The sequence below is a fragment of the Anabrus simplex genome, chromosome 1, assembly GCF_040414725.1.
Source record: "Anabrus simplex isolate iqAnaSimp1 chromosome 1, ASM4041472v1, whole genome shotgun sequence".
Classification (NCBI taxonomy): Eukaryota; Metazoa; Arthropoda; class Insecta; order Orthoptera; family Tettigoniidae; genus Anabrus; species Anabrus simplex.
The window spans coordinates 1,031,040,749-1,031,065,564 of record NC_090265.1 but is presented as its reverse complement, the minus strand read 5'-3'; positions in this window follow the sequence as shown (position 1 = coordinate 1,031,065,564).

The window sequence follows — 24,816 nt, the reverse complement described above, 5'->3', positions numbered from 1 at the left end:
AATATAGGTTATTACGATGAAGTCAGTAGGAATGTAGCGATTAAAAGCAAAGCTATCATATGAAATACTCGATCAAATGAAAAACCACACATTTCCTCACTTTTAATGAACAGTACTACGCCGCTGACCTAACGGTCCAAAGTTCACGAGCTGGGATGATCAGACCTCAGACAGCCGTGAACACTCCTCTGCCATTATTCCTTTAAGTGTGCACACTGCTCATCGCAATCAGTACCTCAGGGTAGGGAGCCAAATAGCTTGAATACTATGATGAACCAGTGTGTTATGTATTCAGTATGTATAACAACCAATTCAATTTCACAACTAAAGATCCATAACAGTGTTGGAGAGCCAGATAAGAGATTCACTTGATACAATCAATCAATCAATCAATCAATCAATCAATCAATCAATCAATCAATCAATCAATCAATCAATCAATCAATCAATCAATCAACTGGTACGAGTTTGTTCAAATATTTTGAACGGATCATTCACGTGAGCATTCCTTATCTTGATTTGGCGGAGAGCGGACGTGCTCTATTCCTGGTCCCTTATCTCTAGGTGCATTGTTGTGTGGTGTAGTTGAAAAAATATTATCCTGTGTGTAGTTACTAATCAAATTAGTATTGCATGCTCGGCTGTAGGTAAGCGGTCTTCTGGTGTCTACCAGCGTAATTTATTATGAATTACCTGGTGGTAAGTAGATTCAGTGTCTGTATGTGCCTGTTTATTTGTGCTCGTGTAGATCGTTTTTGGCATGGCTCTCCACCCGCCTGGAGGCGGAGGAATTTTCTCACATGAAATGGATACCAATCCTACCAGCTCCTTGGCTAGCCTTTCCGTGTCTAGTGAAAATAACAGTTCAATTACCATTCTTCCCAATATTGACCCAAAAATGTTTACGACATTAGTCAACACAGGTAATGTCTCTGAAAGGTAAAAGGGTAAAATGGTAAAAGGGAAAAGTAACGAAAATGAAACTAAGAAAGATTTCATTTCGTATGGCATTAGAAGGTACAGAGAAACTCTCTCTCTCTCTCTCTCTCTATATATATATATACATAATACACTTAAAGTAGATAGAACAACAATCGGACAAAGGATCAATGGATGGTAATATAACTTATAATTTAATGTGCAGAGAATTTAGCCAATTCACTGCCTCTTCACTTGCTGCACGAAGTTCGTGGTATCCTCCCTGGAAGCTCCGAAGTGGGCACATCATTACAACATGGTGGACTGTCTGAGCCACGTCACCGCAGTCCCAATGAGGGCTGGAAAGTTTTCCCCACTTGTGGAGCCAGAAGTTGCATCTTCCAAGACCGGTCCGCACTCTGTTCAACAAAGCCCAGATTCTTCTTGGCAAGTTGAACCCAGCAAGTTTCCTACAAGGGTCAGATATCAACCCTAGCTGGTCAGGGTTTGAAGCAGCCCACTCTTCCCTCCAGGCATTATTCATGTTGTACTGTGATTCAACCAGCCTCTTTCCTAGTTGCCATGATGGATGTCAAGATTTTAATCTTCCATGCTTCTGAGGGCTGCAGTCCTGATGAATCAGCAAGAGTGTATTTGGAGTACATTTTAATCATTCCTTCTTCAGAGCAGTTAGCCTTCGAAGTTGAGGAGGATGGATGTTAGTTAATACTGGTAGCCATTTAAGTGGTGTGGATTTGAGTGTGCCAGACACTGTCCTCATGGTATCATTCAGCTGGACATAAACTTTACCGGTGTGTGCGCTGTTGATCAATACAGGGCTGCAATATTCTGCAACTGGGTATACTAGGGCAAGAGCTGTTGTTCGGAGGACATTAGCATTTGCTCCCCAACTAGTGCCACTGAGTTTGTGAAGGATGTTGTTACGTTAACCTTTGCTGCTGTTCTGCAGAGGTGTTCTTTATAGGTCAAAGAGCAATCCAGCACAATACCAAAGTATTTTGGATTTCAATAAATACTGATCTGCATTTAGGGCAGTCGCCCAGGTGGCAGATTCCCTATCTGTTGTTTCCCTAGCCTTTTCTTAAATGATCGCAAAGAAATTGGAAAATTATTGAACATTTCCCTTGGTAAGTTATTCCAATTCCTAACTCCCCTTCCTACAAACGAATAATTGCCCCAATTTGTCCTCTTGAATTCCAACTTTATCTTCATATTGTGATCTTTTCTACTTTTAAAGACACCACTCAAACTTATTCGTCTACTGATGTCCTCCCACGCCATCTCTCCACTGACAGCTCGGAACATACCATTTAATCGAGCAGCTCGTCTCCTTTCTCCCAAATCTTCCAGCCCAAACTTTGCAACATTTTTGTAACGCTACTCTTTTGTTGGAAATCACCCAGAACAAATCGAGCTGCTTTTCTTTGGATTTTTTCCAGTTCTTGAATCAAGTAATCCAGGTGAGGGTCCCATACACTGGAACCATACTCTAGTTGGGGTCTTACCAGAGACTTATATGCCCCCTCCTTTACATCCTTACTACAACCCTAAATACCCTCATAACCATGTGCAGAGATCTGTACCCTTTATTAACAATCATATTTATGTAATTACCCCAATGAAGGTCTTTTCTTATATTAACACCTAGGTACTTACAATGATCCCCAAAAGGAACTTTCACCCCATCAACGCAGTAATTTAAACTGAGAGGACTTTTCCTATTTGTGAAACTCACAACCTGACTTTTAACCCCGTTTATCATCATACCATTGTCCACCGTCCATCTCGCAACACTATCGAGGCCACCCTGCAGCCGTTCATAACCTTGTAACTTATTTCTTACTCTGTACAGAATAACATCATCTGCAAACAGCCTTATCTCTGATTCCACTTCTTTACACATATCATTGATATATGAGCCGTATAGTTTCAAACACGACCAAGTCCATCTTTTTCACGTTCTGATGTTTTGACTTCCATGGATTCCTCTTTACAAGATGAATACAACGGGAACGAAAGTGGGTCTCAAATCCGGCCAGATCACATTTAAAATTGCAGCAAAGAATGAGGTCCATATCAAAGTCGGCCAAGTCCCTGTTAACCACGGGTGGCCCAGATTGGTTGCGCAGTAGATGTTAGTTTTCCCTCGTCCTGCGCATGACGTCATCACAGGAGCACCGTGACTGTGTAGCATACCACCGCACGTGCATCTCATTTCGTTGTTTATATAGGCCTATGTCTGTCTTATCAAGAAAGGATCTCCACGTAATAACTATACGTAATTTCTTTCCGCATATTGCTGTTGGTTTATATAGCGGCCTACTGTATTTTGCGTAGTGTGTGTGTGTCGTAGTTCGTTTCTGTGAGATCTCTGTTAAGTTGCTGTGTTTCGTGCAGTGAGATGCACTATTTTCTTTTCGTTAGTTGCGTGAACAGTGTAATAGTAGCTGGAGTGAAATTTATGTGTTCATTGTACAGTATCATTGCGATAGAAAACTGTGCCGTTAATGATTCACCGACCGAGCTCAATAGCTGCAGTCACTTAAGTGCGGCCAGTATCCAGTATTCGGGAGATAGTGGTTTCGAACCCGACTGTCGGCAGCCCTAAAGATGGTTTTCCGTGGTTTCCCATTTTCACACCAGGCAAATGCTGGGGCTGTACCTTTATTAAGGCCACGGATGCTTCCTTCCCATTCCTAGGCCTTTCCTGTCCGATCGTCGCCATAAGACCTATCTGTGTCGGTGCGACGTAAAGCAAAAAAAAAAAAAAAGATTCACCGCAATCTACAGCGACACCTGATTGTTCAGCAGAGGGATTTCGGTACCTCGCTGGTACATCGCCGACCGTGAAAGAAAATATGACAGGTCAATGTGAAGTCCCACTGGGGAAATGCCTTCCATTTCTTCTGGTACAGCCCCTGTGGGAAGGATAGGAATGTTATCTCGAGGAGGTCTACTTGTTCCATCGTTAGAATGGTAAACCAAATAAAGGAAATTGAGTTAATTTTCAGGGACACTCACGGACGTGCTGAACTGTGACGCATACCTAATATTATAGGCCTACACAAAGTGTGTCAAATAATTAGCAGTAAATTCCCCGCTGTACCACCAGAAATATTAAAAATGTATGTTAGAACGAGAATATTTATACGCATACAACAAACGAATATTCGGACAAGAACTGAAAAATCCATAGCAGCTCATCGGCGAAAGGCACGACAGTGGATTTGATCTTCAAAGGCAACCACTTCATTACATCTAATCTCACAGGTAAAACTGTGTTCTAATGAAGTGTTTTTCCTGTTCTTTCTGATTGTTTAATTTTTAAAAAGTAGACTATCTATGCGGAGACTCCGTGACTCAGACGGCAGCGCGTCGGCTTCTCACTACTGGATACCGTGGTTCAAATGCCGGTCACTCCATGTGAGATTTGTGCTGGTCAAAGCGAAGGCGGGTCAGGTTTTTCTCCGGGTACTCCGGTTTTCCCTGTCATCTTTCATTCCAGCAACACACTCCATTATCATTTCATAGCATTTATCAGTCATTAATAATTCACTTTGGGAGTGGTGACCCCGTTGTAATAATAGCCTATATATGGTTCATTCATTAAATCCCTGACCCGGTCAAAGACTGGAAAACAGGTTGCAGGTTTTCCAGCACTATCTATGCATGGTTTTGAATGTGAACTTACTTCTGCTGCTGTTATAATATGTGTTAAGCTTTAAATTCGATACCTGCGGAAGTGAGTCAGTATATCGTATGTTAACATACTGTAGTTCCATCATGGAATTTCTGCTGTAAAGATTTAATATGACAAAGATTTCATACCTCTAAATATTTATGTTTACAGATTTGAAAGCGCGTAACCTTCCTCAAACTAAATAGAGGAACTTGGAAATGTTAATAAATTTCAAGCGTTGGTCAGTGTGCCGTCATGTTACATTTAGGCCTACGCCTTATTCGTAATGGAAATAATGGAACGTTACTATGCTGTACTCTTTTTCAATCTTATAATAGCAGTAATCTTTATGTCTGGTCTGCAATTAGTTCTGAGAAACTGTAATGTTTGCTGATATTATGAGATTCCTACTGATTTGCGCGCTCTGGGCTCGGCTGCTTTGCTCCTACTGTGACGTCATTTCGTTAACCAATAGCAGCTCGGCTCGCGTTGGGCCCAACCTTTAGTAGTGTTTAAGAACCTTGCTGTTAACCCGCACGGGCCAATAATCCTGCGGTCACGTAGCGATGGGTCGAACCAGTTCATTCCTATGAACTACTTCACTCATTCACACTCTTTACTGTGAACCGTTCAAATGAAATAGTTCGTTCATGAAGTAGTTCATGAAGTAATCAAGCCTGATGAAGCTGCTTAGTATGTCGTTCAGCAGCGACTTCGTTCGCAGTATCTCACTCACTCACTCAATAAAGCTTCATAATACTTAATAATATCACCAACAGATGGCAGAGCTATGTAATTATGGGCGAAATAGCTTGCTCGCTTACAGCATCTAGAATTCTAGATGATGGTTGATAGGGACAGGGAAAAGATAAAGATATACCGGTAACGAAGGAAATATATTTAAATATATTTAATCTAGGGTCATCTTATTCGCATGATGTACTCAACAGTGTATTTATCTGCCACGTGATACCTGTTTTAGCTGTACTCTGGCAGAAAACACCAGGGTTACCAACGTTATTCATCATATCATAATATATTTTCCTCTTAAAATACAATCCGAAATAGAATGAATATTACTACCACTGCCATATATATATATATATATATATATATATATATATATATATATCCTGATGAATCTTTCATATAGTTATCCTCCTGTGGGCGGGGGCGGTAGAATAACACCCACGGTATCCCCCTGCCTGTCATAAGAGGCGACTAGAAGGGGCCCCAGGGTCTCTGAACTTTGTAGCATGGATTAGCGACTACGGGACCCTTAGCTGAGTTCTGGCATTGCTTCCACTTACTTGTGCCAGGCTCCTCACTTTCATCCACCCTATCCGACCTCCCTTGGTCAACTCGTGTTCTTTTCTGACCCCCACGTTATTAGCACTCGAGGCCTAGGGAGTCCTTCATTTTCACACCCTTTGTGGCCTTTGTCTTCCTTTGGCCGATACCTTCATTTTTCGAAGTGTCGGATCCCTTCAGTTTTTTCTCTCTGATTAGTTTCAATAGTGGATGGTTGCCTAGTTGTACTTCCTCTTAAAACAATAATCACCATCACCTTTTATATAGTGTGCTGTCACTAACAAGTAGCTCTCTTTTTTAATTGAAGTTCGCCCATCCATTGTCAATACAACCGCTTCTGCAGACGACATTGCAAGCATAACACAAGCCTGCGAAGTGTTGAAAGTTTTCAAAGATTGTAGGCCTACTGAGAAATTGAGCAGTGAAAGACTGGTCACTGCGTCAAAAGTTATACTCCTCATTCGGTCATTGAAAAGATGGTGTAGCAGATTCATCAATAACTCTGAAAATCGTGGTGATATGAAACAGATGGCCGAGAAGCTAGTGGAAGAGCTAAATCGTCATACTTAAAGCACCCTCTATAGGAGAGACGATTCCAGCTTCAGGTCTTTAAAAATGATATAAAGTCCGCTCATTTTGATTTATTATTTAATTAGTCTATTCCCCAAGTGCAGTTTTAATTAATTAAGTGTTGTGTATGAGATGAACACTCCTGCAAGGAAAATCTTCTTTCGGCTGTGGATTCAGCGCACTTTTTCCTTCTAGATTCACAAGGCAAGCATTTTATTTGCATGTCTGCTGCGCTCACTCTGTCGGATTGTCAGTGTCTTCGTAGGCTATATATCTTTAATGGTGTAATAACACAGTTGAGAGGTAGGATGGGACTAAGGACAAAATGAATGACGTAGCTAGACTCAGAGGAGGGAAGAGAGAGAGTGAGCGAGCGACAGACAAATCGAATGAGTTGTGAATGATATGAAGTTTTTGAACTGTGAATGATGTGAAGTGTGAAAACTGTGAAGTGTTTGAACTAATAGTTCATTGAAATTGAGTGGTTAGTTCACACTTCATATGAGTGAAGCGTTCTATTTGAACGACTCATTCACGTGCTACCCATCACTACAGTCACGTGTTTTCTTCCGGTAATATGGCGGCCTGACGTTTGTTCGAGTCGCATGTGGTCGTTTTGTTTGCGTGTATTTCAATAAATATTTTATAAATAATAAATATATACATAATTAATTGGTCATTTTTAATAGTATTCATATTTGCTGTGCAATAAAATGGACGAATTTAATAAACGCCATACCAGAAAGCGGCAACGTGATCTTTCCACCTTTAAGCGCACGAGGGAAAGACAGCTGAGATGAGTATAATCAACAACGTGTTGTTAGTGGTGATGTGTTTCGAAGGCGCGATGGTATTGAATAGGTATAATATGAAGAATATACATTGAAGTAGCTACATGAATCCATATATTTGCAAAATATACACTATTTAAATGTTAATTAGCCTCTACAATGTTGGGTAATTTTACACAAACATAATGTTTAAAATAATAATCTTTAAAGATTTTTCACTAAATCTTATATCATTTTTAATAATATTTGTTCCAAATAAAGTCAATATGAACACAGTTGGAAAATAGGCCTATTCTAGATTTCTTTTTTCTTTAGGTATTAGGCCAAATTTTCTAATCTAAGTTTCAAAGATGGCCAAGTCCTCTTACGTAAGTTTCAAAATCGGCCAAGTCCCACAGTTAGTTTCAAACATGGTCAAGTCCAAATTTTAAATACGGTACATTTTTCAATTCATGTAATATATTTAGACTGTAAAAATTGTACGGTAATGAATCAGAAGCCTCTGCTAAGCAACATAAAGATTGAAGTGTCGGAATATATATGAATTAATACCCTAAACGAGTTTTTTGCTTCTCCTGAAAAAAACAGCTCAACGGACTTGGCCATGTTTGAAACTATACGCCTCATATATAAGAAAACATAAACGTCCAATAATACTGCCTTGAGGAATTCCCCTCTTAATTATTACAGGGTCAGATAAAGCTCCGCCTACTCTAATTCTCTGAGTTCTATTTTCTAGAAATATAGCCACCCATTCAGTCACTCTTTTTTCTAGACCAATTGCACTCATTTTTGCCAGTAGTCTTCCATGATCTACCCTATCAAATGCCTTAGTATAGGTCAATCGCAAAACAGTCTGTTTGGCCTCCTGAATCCAGGATATATGCTATATCTTGCTGAAATCCTACAAGCTGAGCTTCAGTCGAACAACCTTTCCTAAACCCAAACTGCCTTCTGTCAAACCAGTTATTAATTTTGCAAACATGTCTAATATAATCAGAAAGAATGCTTTCCCAAAGCTTACATACAATGCATGTCAAACTGACTGGCCTGTAATTTTCAGCTTTGTGTCTATCACCCTTTCCTTTATACACAGGGGCTACTATAGCAACTCTCCATTCATTTGGTATAGCTCCTTCAACCAAACAATAATCAAATAAGTATTTCAGATATGGTACTATATCCCAACCCATTGCCTTTTGTATATCCCCAAAAATCTTATCAATTCCAGCTGCTTTTCTAGTTTTCAACTTTGTATCTTATTGTAAATGGCGTTGTTGTCGTAGGTAAATTTTAATACTTCTTTAGTGTTACTCACATCACCTATCTGGACATTATCCTTGTAACCAACAATCTTTACATACTGCTGACTGAATACTTCTGCCTTTTGAAGATCCTCGCATACACACTCCCCTTGTTGATTAATGATTTCTGAAATGTTCTTCTTTGAACCTGTTTCTGCCTTAAAGTACCTGTACATACTCTTCCATTTTTCACTAAAATTTGTATGACTACCAAATATGCTTGCCATCATGTTATCCTTAGCTGACTTCTTTGCTAGATTCAATTTCCTAGTAAGTTCCTTCAATTTCTTCTTACTTCCATAACCATTTCTAACTCTATTTCTTTCCATTATGCATCTCCTTCTTAGTCTCTTTAATTCTCTGTTATAATATAGTGGATCCTTACCATTCCTTACCACCTTTAAAGGAACAAACCTGTTTTCACATTCCTCAACAATTGCTTTAAACCCGTCCCAGAGTCTGTTAAATTTTTATTTACGATTTTCCAGCGATCATAGTTACTTTTTAAAAACACCCTCATGCCTGTTTTATCAGCCATATTGTACTGCCTAATAGTCCTAATTTTAATACCTTCCTTTCTTTCACATGTATTTTTAACTACGACAAAAACAGCTTCGTGATCACTAATACCATCTATTACTTCGGTTTCTCTATAGAACTTATCTGGTTTTATCAGCACCACATCCAAAATATTCTTCCCTCTAGTTGGTTCCATCACTTTCTGAATCAGGTGTCCTTCCCATATTAACTTATTTGCCATTTGTTGGTCATGCTTCCTGTCGTTCGCATTACCTTCCCAACTGACATTTGGTAAATTGAGATCACCTGCTACTATCACATTCCTTTCCATATCCTTTCCAACATAGCTGATTATCTTATCAAATAATTCTGAATCAGCGTCAGCGCTACCCTTTCCCGGTCTCTTCACTCCAAAGACATCAAGTTGCCTATTATCTTTAGAGAAGAGCCTTACACCCAGAATTTCATGTTTTTCATTCTTAACTTTTTCGTAGCTTACAAATTCTTCTTTCACCAAAATGAATACCCCCCTCCTACCATTCCTATCCTATCTCTACGATACACACTCCAGTTCCGTGAGAATATCTCTGCATGCATTTTCTCGTGATGCTGCCCATAACGGTATGTATACATTCTTATGAGTTTTTAATAACAAACCTTCTAAGTTTATGACAATAAGTTCATTGGATGCATTTATTTATGTGTACAGATGGGAAATGAGAGTCTCTTCACTGTCACTCAGAAAATCAATCAATCAATACTGATCTGCATTTAGGGCAGACGCCCAGGTGGCAGATTCCCTATCTATTGTTTTCCTAGCCTTTTCTTAAATGATATGCCCTTCAAAGTTAAGAATTTTACGATGTATCATAAAGATAGAATAAACGGTGAGCACGGGGGCGTAGCTGTGCTTATTAAATCAAAACTTACTCACCACGTTATTGACGTCGTTTCTCACGGTGTTATAAGAGTCCCTCAGCATTGAGGTTAGATATTGTGCGGAATAATTAGATACTCTATTAAATAACCCTCTCCATGTTCCGTCTGTTATCAGTGGTGACTTAAATTGCAAGCATCCAGATTAAAATTCACGTGTGACTAATCCTAAGAGAAGAACGCTACAACAATATAAGAGGGACAATGATATTGGTGTGTTTGCTCCAGTGGAACCTACTATTTATCTTACCAACGGAGCGCTCCCCGACGTCATTGATGTGGCAGTAACAAAATTCTATAACAGTGACATTCACTTTACAGTCACCAGACAACTAAATTCTGATCATGATCCCATTATTTTCAATCTTACATGGATTAGGTTATCTGAGCCATCTTTCCCATTGTTAAACTCGTCTCTAAATTATAACAGGTTCTCTTGGCATGTCAACAAAAACCTAAAAACATTTCCGGTCCACAGCAGAGATGATTTGATCAGGCTATTGAGCATCTTTCTAATAAGATGCTAAATGACCGCAAATACATCTCAAATGTTGCTGGAAATTCAATTCCGGACGATACACGCAACAATGACAATCGTACGCTCGCGGAGCATGGCGTGAATACGATTCGTCATAACTCTAATAATAATAATAATAATAATAATAATAATAATAATAATAATAATAATAATAATAATAATAATAATAATATTGATACGAGAGGTTGCACGAACAGAAATCAGCTTCCCAATGCACAGCGACGCCCACCAGCCTGCCCAAGTGGAGAAATGGTATCTACGGCAGACGGAGAGACAGATAGGCTTTCTAATTTTCTATAACTCCTCCTCCCCCAGTTGAGAAGTATGAGAGGATATGTGCTGTCATGTGATCATTGACACGGCACGCCAATGGCCATTCGCGTGCGAGCTTATTTTGTCGTTCAAATGAACGAGGTAGTTCATTTGTGTTGCCTTCATGGAAACAGCTCTCGCGGCACTTGAGTCGTTCGAATGAACGAGGTAGTTATTTATGAGCTATCTTAGCAACAAGCATTAGTGGCGCGAGCTAGTACGTACATTTTACAGTAGACGGGGCTTACTTAGGTCTTCGTCCTCTAAACATGCTGTATGCTCACGTGAACATTTTTTGGGCCGGGGAGGAAGTAGATGGAGAGTCGCAGGACGAAAATTGTGCCCTTTTACTCATCTGTTTTCGAGGGCTACCCGATGAGTCGGAAAATCTCTGTTCTTCTACACTGGCGGGGGATTAAAAAAATCTGTCTTGGAGGCAGGGCCGGAACTAGCAAATTTGTGAGGGGGTGCAAAGATTAGTTTGCCGCCCCCTCCCCATCCCCTGATTCCCCCTCCCCCTTCCCCAACCTCTGAAATATAATACCTCCGCAAGCTAGTTTTAGATGTGGCCATTGAAATTACACACCATATGTATACTGTTAAGAAGTTTTATTTATGAAAAACACTTACATTAATACACTTATACATATTAATACATACATTACACTTGGATTGAAAAACACATATTAATACACTTATACATGACTAATACAAATAATTTGTTTGTAGTGTAACTCAATTGAAACTACGCAAAAATGTCTTATGTATTGTACCTCAAAATTGAATTCTTCGAGCTTTCTTAGCTGCAAATGTACTGATGATGTCTTCAAAGTTGATAAGGGATGCTCGTTTGTGTTCGGTTGATATTATACTTAAATTAGACAGTCTCTCCTGTCCCATTGTACTTCTAAAACTTGCTAAAACTTCATCCTCCAGATGACACTGTAACTGGAAACGTGAGAAACGTTCTCAATGCAGTAGTAATGTTAGGGTAGCCTTCCTCTAGTTTATTGTTATAAATAAGACTTAACATTTCTCTTGATGTGGTTCCTTTAAATTTTCGTCTACTGATAAAGCGTGGTGCTTGAAACTTTCTATTTCAAATTTAAATTCTCAATGTTGAGATCAGCAGTGTAGATATTTGCCAAATCTTCTGCTTTCATTTTTAGATTTTTTGCTTGCATTTCTTTAATTCGAACTCCATTCAAAAATCCAAACTTGCTGTTTATGTTGTCCAAAGCCTTAAACCTGTCACTGAGTTCCGTAGTCATATGGTCAATAACTTCTAACACACCTATTGGTACACATTATCAGTACTTGTCGGAGCTTCATCGCCACACAGCTCATCAGGCATTTTTCTTTTTTTCTGAGAACTCAGATGGTAGATCACTCGTGCTTGCTACTAATTTACCCTCAGTACTGGCCTCAGATGGAGCAAACTCTCTGCAAGACTTCAAGAGCGTTAAAAGACCTTGAAGTTTCCGGGCAGGCAAATCTACTGTTACACCTTTCCTTTGCAAAAACTCATTGACATTATTGATTTTTTTTGGACAAAGCATGCCAAAAACATGTGAAAACGATGAATTCAAGTTTCCGAATATTTTTAAAAGGGGAATGGCCTCACTCTTAGTTTGAGGTGTTGAGAGATCATGGTTTTTAAGATCTTCTAGAGCCTGCACAACTTTACCGTACTGTTTATACACAGGTTCGACCGCATCTAATCTTGCAGATCATCTTGTATTGCTTTCAGGTTTCAATGTCAGTGGCACATATTTTCGGAGAACTTCCCATCGTGAAGTTGAAGCCGCAAAGAAAGAATACATACTGTTCAAAGTTCCGAAAAATGTCTCAGCCTCTACAGTATCACTGGCCGCATTAGCACCAACTAAATTGAGGGAGTGAGCAGCACATGGTACAAAATATGCTAGCTCGTTCTCCTGAAGTAGTCTGGACTGAACTCCTTTACACTTCCCGGCCATATTTGTCCCATTGCCGTAGGATTGGCCTCTACAGTTCTCTAAGTTTAGTCCATCTTTATCTAATTTTTTTAGGATTTCTTGGATGAGACCTTCACCTGTTTTGTCACTAACTGGGAAAGAACCACTAAAACTTTCTTCTACCTCGGATGTATTTGTTTTGACGTAACGAACTACTTGAGTCATTTGCTCACTGTGGCTGATATCCGGAATGCCGTCAAATATTAAGGAATAATATTTCGCATCCAAAATGTCTTGTACTATCTTTTGCCTTATGTTATTGGCAATAATTTCTAGGAACTTATCTTGTATTTTATGTGAGAAATACGAGATTTGCCCTTTATTATGCTGCTCAATATGTTGTAGGACATTGGAATGCTATATAAGTTCTACTGTGTTCAAGAACTTTCCACTGGATGGGTCGCTGAAATCACAGTCTTCTTTAGTTCCTCGGAATGGACTCCCTTGCTTTGCTAGGAATAGAATAGCATCGATAATGCAGCGCAATACCGCCTTTCAGTGAGACTCTTCTTGATGGATCTGGTTTTGGAGTTCTGCATCAATACATCCCTTTCCTAAACAAGATTCTAAAGCTTTCCACGAACAAAAGCAAAGTTTGTGGTTTAATGAATTTTCATGTTTGGGCAATTTTTCACTGAGTGTTCTCCAATTAGTAAGTCCTTTTTCTTTAGCTAATGAGAGCACTTGATTTGAACACAATATAGAGCTTTCTTACTTTCACTATAGCCTAACCATGATATCTTTACTTTTCCTCCATTTTTGAGAACTTTATAAAACCAATCTTTGGTTAAGTTACGTCCATCTCTGCTGCTATTACTTAAATTTGGCTCGGTCATATTTTCAAAGCTCATTTTTGTTAATGTAACACCTTTCAGAAGCTGAAAATCTCTGTGGCCATGAATCAAGATCCCTAATATCAAAGGAAAACTCGGACATTTCTTGAAGACCAGTTGTAGGGTCAGGACGAGATAATAATTCATTTTCATTCGCTTCACCAGTAGGACTGAGTTTCTTCCAAAGTTCGACATGTTGCGTGCCTTCCTCTCCAGCTTCAACGTCATCTAAAATATTAAAAGCCGGAATTAAAATTCAATCAGTAATATGATATATTACAAAATGAAGTATTAAAAAATTGTCGTAAAGTCCGATAAGGCATAATTCATTCATCTCTTCCCTAATGTGCTATAATTTATTTATTGAAATAAAAATTAATATTTATTTACCTGATTTTTCTTTTGAGCCTTCATCTTCATTAACATTAGGTTTTTAAAATGCTTCTAATTTTGGTGTTTGTGACAGCACATCGCTTTCTTTCTTCCTTTTTTCTTTGGCAAGTTTTCTATACTCGGCTCCACTGAGTCGTTTTCTGTCATCCATAATTTGGAACCTGATAAAAACACAGCTCAAAGTGTACTGAACAATTCCGTTTTCCAAACGCTGATAAACGGTAACACGAATAAATAACCAACATTCCGAACACTAATAACTAAATACTAAATGCAAATAAAATAAAACAACTGTCGGTTCGTATCAACACACGCAGACAACAGTGTACGCAGGCTACAGGTGTAGCCGTCGATAACGACAACGATGACTGCAGGTGTCTGTTTAGTTTACTGTTTATTGGAAGCAGAAAAGGGGTGAGATAGACGAGATGCTCGCGCATTGCGTCAAGGTCAGACTGTTTTCGAGCCCCACTCCGCTGCCGAGCGCTCAGGCTACTAATTATTCATATCAGTAGGAGGCATAACAGTATAAGACTCACTACGTAGTACCCATTAATTACGTTAATTCTTGTGTCGTATCTCATAATGAAGAAAATAACTTGGTATACAGTCTCAGTGTAATAAAGTTGATGAACTGAGCAACAATATTAAATAAAATTAATTGAGGTATTATTATTTTGAAAAAATAAACTTACTATTTTTTTAATATACTTTTCAAATTTTACCGCCCCCTGAAATCTGACGTCCGGGGCACGTGCTCCCCCTGCGCCGCCCTAGTTCCGGGCCTGCGTGGAAGTGATAATTGCCTCCAGTCAGAGCTGATGATTTGGAAAATATTTATGTTACTTCTTGTGGGTGAGGGAAGGCCAAGCTTCTTAACAAACAGCCTCTTTCAGGGTCAAATTTTGGTTTCATTTAGTGGGAGAAATGGTGCAATTTGGAATAGTCCGAAATATTACTCAGACCAGGGCATAAGTGAGCCAAGGGCGACGATGTTTGAACCGAGTACTTGGGCTTCTTGGTTCTTATGACCTGTTTGAGGAGTGAGATGCCCGGTACGGTTGACTGGGTTTGCAGGATTCTACACTTGGTCATCTTAGCTATCTTCTGTACCTGAGTTCTAAGAGCCGGAATACGAAGTTCGGATCGTATCCGTCTGTTAGATCTCAGGATGGGGGCTCTTATCATTCTCCGTAATAATGATGCTCGTTGCAAGGCCTGTTCGATATTCCTTCTCCTTGTAAGATTTTTGTCCATTGTTAAGCCGAGATATTTTATCTGATTGGTCCAGGACAGTAGGACATTGTTGGTAGTAAGATGTTCAACTGTAGGCCTTCTTTTGAGAATAAAATCGCCTGGGTTTTGTCTGCATTCATTTTTATTTTATTCTGAAGGCACCATTTCCAGAATAACGAAATCCTCGAGTTCAATGCTGAGATGGCATCTCTATTTCTCCTTCGAGAAATGTCATCTGCATACTGTCCGACTCGTTGGCTGAACGGTCAGCGTACTAGCCTTCGGTTCAGAGGGTCCTGGGTTCGATTCCCGGCCGGGTCGGGGATTTTAACCTTAATTGGTTAATTCCAATGGCACGGGGGCTGGGTGTATGTGTTGTCTTCATTATCATTTCATCCTAATCATGACGCGCAGGTCGCCTACGGGAGTCAAATAGAAAGACCTGCAACTGGTGAGCCGAACCCGTCCTGGGATATCCCGGCACTAACAGCCATACGACATTTCATTTCATCTGCATACTGTTGTACTTCTACTCCCTGGCGAAATGGAGGTCATTTACATATAGGGCATACAGAATTGGTGAAATTAATCCACCCTGCGGGACTCCGGCCCGGAGCCTCCGTGGGGTGGATTTCTCTCCGTCAATATAGGCGTAAAATGTCCTATTTGATAAATACGATGATATAATTTTGACAAGATAATTTGGAACAAGATACATATCGAGAAGTTTATGAATTAAATTTTCGTGCCAGACGGTGTCAAATGCTTTTTCTATGTCAAGAAATACCGCTGGCACGGTACGTCGTAAATTAAATAACCTTGTAGCATACTGGACAAGGCGCTGCATCGCTAGTGGGGTACTGCGCATCGACCGCAATCCAAACTGTTCCGGTCAAAGTATGTCACGTGACCAGAGATAAGCATTGAGGCATTTTAGAATAATTCTCTCGAATAGTTTAGAAATATGGGATAACAGAGTAATTGGTCGGTAATTTTGAGGGAATAGCTTATCCTTCCCCGGTTTTGGAAGGACGACAACCTTGCCAACCAAGAGAATGATGGCCCACCGTAACTCGTTATTTCGACATTACGAACAAGCCCTAAATGACACAGACTTCGAATCTTACCGCATCTTAAGAAATCGCACAAAACAGTTAATCAGAAAGAAAAATGGAATTTAGCTAACAACTTAAACAACTCAGTATATACTTAGAGCTCTGGGCATAGGAAAACATCAACAGAGACAGACAACTCCTGACATTCCACTTGACGAAATGAACGATTACTTTAGTAGAATACATATTCAACCTACCACAACTAACTGCACCCACTCACAGCCCTCCCCTCCAGACAATCCACAATTCACATTTCACAGTGTCACCGAAAATCAGGTTAAAAACGCTTTGTACTCGATTAAATCAAAGGCTACACGTGTAGATGATATTCCTATTACTTTTATATATAACATTATGGGTGCTGTCTTGTCTACACTGACGCACATATGAACTACTGTTTACTAAACGGAACTTTACCGACTGTCGGGAAAACAGCCAATATTATACCGGTACCTGAGAGTTTAGACCCACAATCACCTTCTGACTCTCGTCCTGTGTCCATACTCCCTGTGCTTTCTTTTCTTTTCTTTTTTTTTTGCTAGTGGCTTTACGTCGCACCGACGCAGATAGGTCTTATGGCGTCGGTGGGACAGGGAAGGTCTAGGAGTGGGAAGGAAGCGGCCGTGGCCTTAATAAGGTACAGCCCCAGCATTTGCCTGGTGTGAACATGGGAAACCATGGAAAACCATTTTCAGGGCTGCCGACAGTGGGGTTCGAACCTACTATCTCCCGAATACTGGATACTGGCCGCAGTTAAGCGACTGCAGCTATCGAGCTCGGTCCTGCGCTTTCTAAAGACTTTGAACGTTTACTATACGAGCAAGTATTGGAATACCTAAATTAAAATGTTCATTTGGACACTTTGCAATTTGGATTTAAGAAGGGTCACAGTAACACGACAGCAATTTTGAAGGTTACTGAAGACATTAGAAACGCCATGAACAAACGAATGCTCACTATATTTATCCTTCTTGACTTCAGTAGCGCCTTTGACACTATAGAAATTAATTCAGACTATGATAAAGAAAACCGTCAACAGCGTGTAACAGTGAACGACATGGCATCTAAACGGAAAATGAGACTTAGTAGTGCCCCACAGGGCAGTATTCTAGGGCCCTTACATTTCTGTATTTATATGAATGACATACGATCTGTGACAGGAAATAACACACACCACCCCTATGCTGACGACTTAAGACTTAGGTGAAACAATACAACATATTAACAATAACCTTCGACGACTCGGTATATACGCATAACCAAATACTCTTATACTAAATTCCACAAAATCTAGGGCAATCATAATTGGACACGAAAATTACCGAGCTGCTCAAACAATGTCGCAATCCCGTCTATCCTGGTGAATGGTAACATTATTCCGTACAGTAAAACTGTTAAAAATCTCGGCGTAATTATGAACGAAACACTTGATTGGTCTGATCACACGAAAGAAATCCGTAAAAAGATTTTTGGAGTACTTCACCCTCTTAAATTCCGGAGGTGCATATGGCCCTGAGGTTGACTCAACCTACACGAAAAATGAGTACCAGGTTAATTCCTGGGGACAAAGACGGCCGGGCGTGGAGCTAACCACTCCACCGAATCACGTGCCGAGGTTACGAATGGTGGAAGCCTTTACCTTCCACCCCTCCAAGGGTCTTCATGGCCTGTACGGAGATGACTTTGCTTTTCACACTCTTAAACGGCAGAGGGATATATTATTTCCATTTGAGCTAAAAGCCAAAGTAATATTGACACTGGTTCTCCCTATTCTTGATTATTGTGACGTTGTTTTAATTGACATGACGAGAGAAGAAACACTTAAACTGCAATGAGCACTGAATTTCTACCTGCGATTTATTTACAATATCGGGTACGATGTTCATATTACCCCATACTATCAGGCTCTCTCATGGCTGAAGCCTTATACGTCAGCAGCTACACATTATAACGATGGTGTTTAGAGTGTTAGCTGAAAGTCAGCCACTGTATATTTATTCTAAACTAGCTCATATACCCGTGCTTCGCTACGGGATTCTCAGAAATACTGACTTTATGGTTTTCCTAACTGAATTGAACATAGGTCATTATAAAAACGTCAGTAGGAATGTAGCGATTGAAAGCAATGTTATCATATAAAATACTCGATCAAATGAAAAACCGCACACTTTCTCACTTTCAACGAACAGTACTACAGTGCCGATCTAACAGTCCAAAGTTCCAGAGCTGGAATGACCAGGTCGCAGACTGCCGGGAACACTCCTCTGCCATTATTCCGTTAAATTTGCACACTGCTCATTCCAATCAGTGCCTCAGAGTAGAGACTGAATAGCTCGAATGCTATGATGAACCAGTGTGTTACGTACCAGTAGTATCAGGAAATTTATGAACCAGAGGAATGGCATGCTAAAGAAGAAAGTTATCTAACTCCCCAGCTATTTCCCGCCAATATTCAGGCAGGCTGCTACACTCGGTACGACCGAGGCGAGTTGGCCGTGTAGTTAGACCTGCGCAGCTGTGAGCTTGCATCCGGGAGATAGTGGATTCGAGCCCCACTGCCGGCAGCCCTGAAGTTGGTATTCGGCGGATTCCCACAGGGTAAGTGGTGGGGCTGTACATTAATTAAGGCAAAGGCCCCTGACTTCACACCCCTAGCCCTGTCCTATCCCATCGTTGCCATAAGACCTACCTGTGCCGGTGCGACGTAAAGCAAATTTAAAAAAAAATCGGTACGCAGCAGTAATCCTATCTATTGGATATGAGTGGAAACAGAAGACACAAAGCACATCACAACAAACAATGGACAATGTAATGTTATTGTTGATTAATTTTATGAGCTTTCTATACCGTAGGCCTTCACATTAGTTTTCTTTCGGCTTTGTAATATTAGGGCGTCTTATAAAATTATTTATATCGTAGACTGTACTTCCTTATTCTCAGACTTTACACACCGATTTTCATTAAATTCTGTTTACCCATTTTCTCGTGACTCAGTGCTGATATGGACTTAGTAACAAAAATCCAAATTCATGAATATCTCTGTGATTATAGGCGATACGGTAACAATGTATAAGACATAATTGATCGGAAATTTAATAACTTACTACGTTACTACTACTAACTTACTACATAACTAAAGTTATGTTTGTACCAGGCGGTACACCTCCGCGCCGCTAATTCAAACTTTGCGCCAGTTGAAACTCCTGTACTGGAGGAAGCCTGAACTCTAACAACCATGTTAATTCTAAAGGTTATCAGAAGATGTCGCTATCTGTAAATTTTGAAGAGTTCTGAACTGTGTCTTTTTCGATTTATTTTTGTTTTCTCTGTAGTGAGAAGTGTGAACATTCTCTTCTAGATGGCACTACTGAAGAAATACAACGGTGCACCCTAGTGCAAAGTGAAAGAACTTTTTTTGAAGAATTTTAGTATGCATAAGTTTGTTCTTTGTTAAATTTCTTTCAGTCGTTGTTTAGGTTGGCTGTATAACCCTTCTCTTTCCGCCAGTTTTGAATTCGACCAATGAGTAATTTTTGTAATTAATTTTCCACCAATCCTAGATGTCTTCTTCAGTTTTGACTTGTAAGGTTTTGGCCGTCCAATAAAATGTTTGTGGGCGGGTGTTATCATTCATGAAAGGTCTCGAATGTTCCGCGAGGGTATATAAACTGCTGATTTTCGGGTCCCTGCGCCACTTCAGTAACATCTATCATTGTGTAAATTATGTAACAGGGGGCGGGAAGCGCCTCTTTCTTCGGGCAGCGGTTCATCAATAAGGTAATGGCCTTTTAATAATTTATTTTCTTGCTAGCTCAGCAGTTTAATCTCGGGGCAGGTTCGATACCTTTTATCATGTAACATTCCTATAAAATGTAATAGACTCTTGGTATAAATTCTATCTATTTAAACTACAAATTGGGATAGAGAGTGCCTAACCCTCTCGAGCTCCCTTTCATATTGTCTTTGGGGTGACTACGTTTTCTCAACCATTTTTCTTCGTTTCGTAATGTAATATTTTCCTATCGTGTCACCTCTTTTGTATGGGATTAGCCCTTGCATATGCGGCCTAGTGCCAAATAGGTTTTAAATATAGTGTATTAGGAGTGCAAGGACGCCTCCTCTCAAGATGGTATTTTGGAGGCCATGTAATTACCCTGTTTCTTTACTTAATAGGCCTCAGTAAGTTGGGAATTTTTACCCCTGTTTTCATGTGCTTGGAGGTCAACTTGAAGGTGGAGTTTGGTGTGGCCTTTGATGGGCTTGAACTTTGAGAGCGGATTGCTCTTTTTGAAATTTGGTTTCTGTGTGCCTCGAGCAGGCTTTTCTGAGTAATAGGGAGCGAGTGCTCCTGGGCATGATTGGGGTTTTCTGCCCCTTTGTTAAACCTTATGTATAAGTAAAGTTGGGCTCATTGCTAAGGGATTGTGTTTCTGGAACTCGAAGCCCAAAATACATTAATAAACTGTAATTGTGTATTCTTATCTTGTTGCTTCTGAACTAAGTTCCTGTTGTACTTGTTATTTCTTGATCTCGAAAAGAAAATATAACCTTGGTGAAGTTTTAAATTAACTTTAATTTCGTAGGTTGAGACCTGTTCATCCCAGCACCTTCTTTCACCTCTGCTAATCCACCAAACCACGGTAACAAGTGGTAGCAGAGCGTGGTTGAATGGGTCTCAATTTAGCCCCTTTTGACGGCTAAACATTGCTTGCTTTCGAACTTTAACAATTTTCTCTGTCGCTGGACTTTTCCTTTTCATTTTTCAAAATTGTTAAAGTTTTGTCATCATGCCCGGCCCTCGCGATGTCCTCCATCTCAACTATTTGCGCAAGGAGGAGTTGATCTATGAATTAACAATTAGAAATGTGCAATCTGGAGGCACGGTTGCGATAGACACAAATAAGCTTAGAGATTCCCTTGATTTGCCCATTTCCATCCCCACTTTGGGAGGGAAAGAAATTGACGACTCTCTTTCCACGATCACTGATAATACTACTGAGCTGGCATCTGTGATTACCTTTTTTGAAGAAAATGACCCTTCTCCTAACCAAATTAAACGTGTGCAAGCCAGGTTATTTCATTTTTCTAATAGAGTTAACGATCTGTTGTCTCTGAAGTTGAATGACGTTCAGAGGAAGGAAGCTAGCGTTGTTCTTGAAAATCATTCTGAATTGTCCAGTAAGGTTACCCAATTGTTAACCGGGGAGGTTCCTCCCAAAACCGACCAACCCGCTACGGTAAACGTAGTCAGCGAGGACCGTTCTCCCACCGGGTAAGAAAGTACTAAATCGATAGGAGTTCAACAAACCTCTGCACCATTAGACCATGAATCTGAACGACGTACCTCATTGAATAATGCACGTTCTGAATTAGCTTCTTTGCCACTTAAACCTTTACCTACTATGTCACCCGGGTTCAGCAGCTTACCTCATCCATTAGCAATGTTGCTCAGAGGTATTTCTATGTTTTCGGTTAACTCTACCAGTGAAGTTATTTCATTCTTAAGGTTTTTAGTTGAATTTCAGGACCATGCTCTTGTTTTTTCTCTTTCTCCATGTCAAATTTTGCAGATAATTTATCCCTATGCAATTGGTGTTCTCTCGGACAAAATTGTTAGGGCAGTAGTGGAACAGTCATCTATTGAAGATTTTCATGCACACCTCCTTGCAAATTTCATCCCTGCTCGTGCGAGGTCACTCTGATTCACAAGTACTATTATCGAGTACAGAGACTGGATGAAAATCTTGCTGATTTCATTCAAGACATTAAATTCTATACCAGGGTGTTTGCTCTTCACTTCCCTGAAGATCAGATTGTACAGGCCATTGTGGAAGGCATTTCTTCATCTTACAGTTCATACTTGTGTTTTGCGTCGCGTCCGCAAACTTTTGCCGAGTTAGAGGCTATGGCCGTCTCCGCCGAAGGAGTTAGATACGCCGATACCTTGCGTGTCGCGAAAGAACCCCCTCCTTCTTTTAGTAATCCCCGGCCTCCACCTCGCCGACCAGTCACACCCCGTAAATGTTATGCTTGCGGGTCGCCTGACCATCTTCGCAATAAATGTCCATTGGTCAAATCTAGCAGGACAAATAATGGAGATGGTTCATCACAAGGCTGTTTTAAATGTGGGGCTTTCTCACATATCGCCAAGAATTGCCCAAATCCTAATAGCACCCCCTCCTGCTCAACTTCTGGTGCAACTTCCACCAATGCCAATAATAATAAGTGACTAGTGGCTTCGGCTGAGTCGGCGAACCCACCTTCCCGAGGCTCAGCCCTAAGTAAACACACCAAAATTGCAGGGAAAACTCCCGCTTCAAATTTATCTTTTGAAGGCCCTAAGGAATGTCTTAGGATTGCGGCGGATACCCCCGCACCTGTTCCTTTTCTCAAAATTGAATTAAATAATGAACCTGTAACAGCTCTGTTAGATTCTGGCAGTGTTTGTTCTATTATTTCGGTTGAATGGTATTCGAAACTGAAATCTATGTGTAAACTTCCTGACTATTGCTCATTTCTGTTCAATATGTTTCGGCTAATTCTTCTCCATTAGAAATTTTAGGTTCCTTAAAAGCCAAAATTCGTATTTCTAAATTTACTTGGAAAGATAAATTGTTTGTGACCCCATTATATTGGGAGCCGACTTCATGTCCCATACGGGTCTAGTGCTCGATCTTCAAAGTAAGTCATGCACATTCAAATTTGCTTCTAATTGTAAAATCCCCTTATTGAAATGTAATTCTGTATCATGTTCATCTATTTCGCCTACCCAGGATGAGATGTTGTTAGATCTTAGACATCTACCTGAGGAGCAGGCTGACAGTATTCGTAAGTTGTGTCAGTCGTTTCCAGAGGTGTTCTCTGATACTCTTGGTGTTACTGACCTGATCGAATACAAAATTGAGGTCACGGATTCGATTCCTGTCCGTTTTCCACCTTATAGGCTATCTCCACCTAAAATGAAGGCATTGAAAGAAATCATCGATCAAATGTTAAAGGATGGTATTATTAGGCCCTCTAAGTCGGCGTATTCTTCGGCTATTTTTCTAGTCCCGAAATCCCAAGGTGGCTTCAGGCCTGTCATTGATTATAGGGCTCTCAATCGGAAGGTGGTGTTACAATCTGTGCCCCTTCCTGACCTTCATTCTTGTTTTTCATGGTTTCGTAAAGCTAAGTTCTTTAGCATCTTGGATCTAAATCAGGCCTATAATCAAATTCCTCTGACTGAAGAATCTGAATATCTTACAGCGTTTGCCACGGATTGGAATCTGTATGAATACAACCGTGTGCCTTTCGGGCTCCCCACGGGATCAGCCGTACTTACCAGACTGCTAGATAGGGTATTCTCCGACATCAAATTTGAGTACTTGTACCACTATCTGGATGATGTCGTCGTATTTTCGGAAACATTCGAAGAACACCTAGATCATCTGCGAGAAGTTCTCAATCGCCTTCGTAAAGCTGGGTTAACTGTGAAATTGTCCAAGGTCGCCTTCGCTAAACCCTCTATGTCATTCCTAGGGCATATTGTCTCGCCCGATTGTGTCGCAGTCGATCACTCTAGAACATAGGCCATTCGTGATTTCAAGCCTCCCAAGGACATCAAAGGTATTGCCAGGTTCACTGGTATGGTGAATTTCTTCAGGAAGTTTATTCCTAATTTCGCCAATAGAGCGGCGCCCTTGAACCTTCTTCGTAGAAAAGGCATAAAAGTCGAGGGGGGCCTTCGCAACAAGCCGCTTTTGAAGACCTGAAATTAGCTCTCTGTAATGCCCCTGTCCTTGCTATGCCAGATTTCTCGAAGAAATTCATCGTCCAAACCGACGCGTCGTCGTCGGCGGTAGCTGCAGTCCTTCTTCAAGAGACTGAACTAGGGAGGCGACCCATCGCCTATGCCTCTAGGACTCTATCGGCTCAAGAAGCCAAGTATTCCATCTATGAGCTTGAAGGTTTGGCAGTTTTATTTGCCTTAGAAAAGTTCCGTCTCTATCTGGAACATGTCAAATTCGACTTGGAGACTGATAATCAAGCCCTAAGCTGGGTCTTAGGTAGGCCGCGTCGTACTGGTCGTACAGCCCGGTGGGCCATCCGAATTTCTGCCTTCCAATTTGACGTTAGGCATATCAGAGGTACTGAAAATGTTGTCGCAGACGGACTCAGCCGTATGTTTTCCAATGACGTCGCGACCCATGAATCGGTCGATAGTTCATCACCTCCCGAGTCCATGCTATCTGAGGTTAATGCCATCATAACAGATGCTCCCATGCTCTTTAGGGATATTGAGAAATATCAACGTGAAGATCCAACGCTGGCTCCGATCATGGAAACCCTTTCTTCTGGGGA